The sequence below is a fragment of the Bison bison genome, unplaced genomic scaffold (genome assembly GCF_000754665.1).
Source record: "Bison bison bison isolate TAMUID 2011002044 unplaced genomic scaffold, Bison_UMD1.0 scf7180017864384, whole genome shotgun sequence".
Classification (NCBI taxonomy): domain Eukaryota; kingdom Metazoa; phylum Chordata; class Mammalia; order Artiodactyla; family Bovidae; genus Bison; species Bison bison.
This window is the reverse complement of record NW_011494956.1, coordinates 2460187-2465252: the sequence shown is the minus strand read 5'-3', so window position 1 is coordinate 2465252 and position 5066 is coordinate 2460187. Positions and strand designations below refer to the sequence as shown.

Here is a 5066-nt window from a genome sequence, read left to right as displayed (position 1 = left end):
TGTGTATTCTTGCCACCTCTTCTTAATATCTTCTGCTTCTCTTAGGTCCCTACCATTTCTGTCCTTTGTTGAGCCCATCTTTGCATGAAATGTTCCCTTGGTATCTCTAATTTTCTTGAAGAGATCTCTAGTCTTTTCCATTCTGTTGTTTTCATCTATTTCTTTGCATTGAGGGCTGAGGAAGGCTTTCTAATCTCTTCTTGCTATTCTTTGGAACTCTGCATTCAGATGTTTATATCTTTCCTTTTCTCCTTTGCTTTTCTCTTCTCTTCTACACAGCTATTTGTAAGGCCTCCTCAGACAGCCATTTTGCTTTTCTGCATTTCATTTCCATGGGGATGGTCTTGATCCCTGTCTCCTGTACAATGTCATGAACCTCCATCCATAGTTCATCAGGCACTCTATCAGATCTAGGCCCTTAAATCTATTTCTCACTTCCACTGTATAATCATAAGGGATTTGATTTAGGTCATACCTCAATGGTCTAGTGGTTTTCCCTACTTTCTTCAATTTAAGTCTGAATTTGGCAATAAGAAGTTCATGATCTGAGCCACAGTCAGCTCCTGGTCTTGCTTTTGCTGACTGTATAGAGCTTCTCCAACTTTGGCTGCAAAGAATATAATCAATCTGATTTCGGTGTTGACCATCTGATGATGTCCATGTATAGAGTCTTCTCTTGTGTTGTTGGAAGAAGGTGTTTGACCAACCTAGACAGCATATTAAAAAGCAGAGACATCACTTTGCCAACAAAGGTCTGTATTGGTCAAAGTTATGGTTTTTCCAGTAGTCATTGATGGATGTGAGCATTGGACTGTAAAGAAAGCTCAGCACAGAAGAATTGATGCTTTTGAACTGTGGTTTTGTAGAAGACTCTTGAGAGTTCCTTGGAGTGTGAGGAGATCCAACCTGTCCATCCTAAAGGAAATCAGTCCTGAATATTCATTGGAAGGACTGATGCTGAAGTTGAAACTCCAATACTTTGGCCACCTGATGCAAAGAACTGACTCCTTGGAAAAGACCCTGATGCTTGGAAAGATAGAAGGCAGAAGTGGACAACAGAGGATGAGATGGTTGGATGGCATCACTGACTCGATGGACATGAGTTTGAGTATCCTCTGGGAGTTGGTGATGGACAGGGAAGCCTGGTGTGCTGCAGTCCATGGGGTCACAAAGAGTCGACATTACTGAGTGACTGAACTGCAGTGAACTGACCATTGTAGAGAGTGCTGCAATGAACATCGGAGTACGTATGTAACAGTATTTTTAACTTACTTCTTTAATGAGTATTACTTTAGGAGACACACATTATGAACGTGTGTGATGTCAATCCAGCAATACTGAGGTGTTCCTGCAAAAGATTATAATCAATATTGAATTTGAATCACCTCTCTCTGATCCATCCTAGCCAACTCCTTAACCTTGGCCCATTGGCTATTAACTGGGGATGTTGTAGAGATAAATCCAACAGAATGACATTGTTGAAGCTGATATCAGGTTTCGTTGCAAACCTAGGAATACATTTTTAAGCAGATGTGAGGTCATGTGGCATTCTTTCAACCACCCTACATATGAGTTAACTATTCCACCTTCATGCTGGGCTGGTCCACATACAGGTTTCCTCTTGAGGAAACTATTTGCAAGTATTTTTGATAGAAATAAATGGAATTTTCATCTAGCCCATATTTAGGGTGATACTCAGCAATTAAATAAAAGTGATGTAGTTTGGGGTCTGATAAGCAAAAATTGAGACAATATGGCAGCCAGAATTACAAGATGGTCTTCAAGAGTCCAGCTCTTTCACGTACACACTGTTGAGAATCTTCTTCCTATCATTGTGGGTGGGGCCTGTGAATATCATGAGCTGTTATTCTCCTGATTCTGTTACATCATGTGGCAAAAGCGATTTTACAAATGTAATTAGGATCCTTATTCGTTTATTTTGAATCAGTCAAAAGAGGGATTATCCTACATGGGTCTGGATTAATCAGTGAGACTTAAGAGGCAAGAAACAGCAATAGACTGCCTCCTATTGGCCTTGAAGGAGCAAACTGCCATGTGTAGAGAGAATGGGGTGGCAAAGAATGGGCCTCAGCCCTCATGGCTCCAGAGGAACTAAATTCTGCTAATATCCAGTGAGCTTGGAAGAGGATGCCAAGATGACATGAGACTGTACGTCCCGCCAACGCCTTGACCCTGATGACAGCACCCAGCTGGACTGTGCTCAGACTCCAGACCCACAGAAATGGAAAAATAATAAATTGTAAGTGTATGTTGTTTTAAAATACTAAGTTTGAGGTACACACCTATTTGTTACACAGCCAGTACAGATGGTCTGCCATTCTCTTTGACAAGGTTTAGTTGCTCTTATGCCTAGAAAAGTCTCTTACTGAATTGAAGTCCACACCTTCAGGTCTATGTTCTAGGGAAATAGGAAATTGTCATAAAATGCCCTTCTTGTAATAACTTAGTAACTTTCCCTTAGATTTCTAGTCTATACTGCAAAAAAATCTGGATTCTATTAACTTTTATAGTTAGTTCAGTAGCTCAGTCGTGTCCGACTCTTTGCAACCCCATGAATTGCAGCACGCCAGGCCTCCCTGTCCATCACCAACTCCCGAGTTTACTCAAACTCACATCCATTGAGTCGCTGATGCCATCCAGCCATCTCATCCTCTGTCGTCCCCTTCTCCTCCTGCCCCCAATCCCTCCCAGCATCAGAGTCTTTTCCAATGAGTCAACTCTTCACATGAGGTGGCCAAAGTACTGGAGTTTCAGCTTTAGCATCATTCCAAAGAAATCCCAGGGCTGATCTCCTTCAGAATGGACTGGTTGGATCTCCTTGCAGTCCAAGGTACTCTTAAGAGTCTTCTCCAACACCACAGTTCAAAAGCATCAATTCTTCGGCGCTCAGCCTTCTTCACAGTCCAACTCTCACATCCATGTGTGACCACTGGAAAAACCTTGACTAGATGGACCTTTGTTGGCAAAGTAATGTCTCTGCTTTTGAGTATGCTGTCTAGGTTGGTCATAACTTTCCTTCCAAGGAGTAAGCGTCTTTTAATTTCATGGCTGCAGTCACCATCTGCAGTGATTTTGGAGCCCCAAAAAACAAAGTCTGACACTGTTTCCACTGTTTCTCCATCTATTTGCCGTGAAGTGATGGGACCAGATGCCAAACCTTTAACCTCTACCTTCATTTAGCATTTCTATAGAACACATTTTTAGGTTTAATGATGTTTCTTTCTGAACTCACTTCAGTTTTCTCACATATCCTGTGTTGGCTTCCAACAGACTCAAAATCCTGTAAGGCACTGGCCAGTGATGATAGAATAAAGTATTGGTCCTTGCTCTTATGTTCCTGTCTGTAGGAGAATATCCCATTCATTTGGCTTTTTGTTTGTTACTATTTTTAACACCAGCTAGATAATTGTTGATTCAAGTTCAATTTGGGTGTCCATTCTGACTTCATATCGCTTCTCTTTAAAGCCATAGCAAGTATTTCTGAATTTTAACTGTTTGAAATCAGTTGAACCAGGAAAATATCAACAGCTTGTTTCTGTTTTTTTGCTTTTGTTTCATTTTGTTTTAATTGTGGTAAAAATTGAATAACATTTATCTCAACCATTTTTAAGTATACAGCTCAGTGGTGCCAAGTATATTCACACTGTTGTGTAATCAATCTCCAGAACTTTTTCCTCTTGTGAAACTGAAACTCTATACCCATTGAACAGTTCCCCATTTCTTCCTCCCCACAGCCTCTATAACCACCATCATGTCACTTTATGTTTATATAAATTTGAATACTCTAAATATCTTATATAAGTGAAATCATACAATATTTGTCTTTTTACAATTGGCTATTTTGCTTAACATAATGTGCTTAAGATTCATCTATGTACTAGTCAGGGCTTTATGTTACGGTTCTCCAGAAAAACAGAATCAATAGGAGATATATATATATATACATATACATATATATATGTATATCTCTGCAAAAATTGAGATTAGGTGGTAGACAGAATTCCAAGATGGCCTCCAAGAGTTCCATCCTCTCATGCACATGCTCTGTAGAATCCTCTTTCCATTAGTGTGTGGGATCTTTTTGCTTTTTTTTTTTTTTTAATACTTTGGTAAAAATAGAGCAGAAATAGTATTTTGTTCAGAGAGGAAAAAATATACTGCTATGGTCATAGCTCTAAGGATGACTGAAATAGTCTCTGCCTCTCAATAGTGCATTGTAGTATAAGTTGATTTCAACCACATCTTCTCCAGCTTCAGTATATCAGATCACATTAATACCATAATGATACATGAAGAAACAGATTATGTGGAAACCAACCTTGATCATGGCTTCTTTCATTTGTGACTTTAGCTGCCCTTGAGTGTGTATTTTTGTGGATCAAAAACTCCCTTGTTACCACTTAGCACCATAATGAACTGATGTATATTCCAAGTTGCAATAGGCTAGTTGAGAAGGAAGATTAATCAGTGCAATGAAATAAACATTAATATAGTGACAATGGTATCAATCAATTCTGGAATCACCAACTTGTTTAATTTAGAGCAACATGATCACATCCTAAGTCAGATACTTTAAGTATGAAGTACACTGAGAAGTCAACAAAGAGAGAAAACAAACATCATCACCTCCCTTCTCCTCCTCCCTCTCCTCATCCACTTTCTTCTTCCTCTCATCTCCTCGCCTCTCCTCTTCTCTCTCCTACTCCACAGTTGTTATCTTTAATATGAAGTTTACTCCTCTACCATTTACTTGATCTTTTCCCCTGATTCACTGATTTGTTTCTGAATGAATTGTTTAGTTTTTTTTTTTTTTTCTTTCTTTGGGGTAGGGGTAGGGGATATCATCATGCAGATTCTCACATAAATAGGAAAATATAAGCTATGTGACTTCCTTCAGAATTTTCCGAGCATTCATTATCTGGCTAAAACTGTATATGCAATTCTAACATAGAAAGACAGACTCCTGAGCATACTAAAATGAGTCCTGGGGCCAGAGAAAGGGGGCAAGGATTCTGCATGGCTTAGAGCTGTTATGAGGGATAAGT

At 39.4% G+C, this 5066-nt stretch overlaps 1 pseudogene; it reads right to left on the bottom strand.

The window, feature by feature from the left end:
- Positions 1-792: 792 nt before the first annotated feature.
- On the bottom strand, positions 793-4506 carry LOC105001840 (annotated as a pseudogene).
- Between the last annotated feature and the right edge of the window lie 560 nt (positions 4507-5066).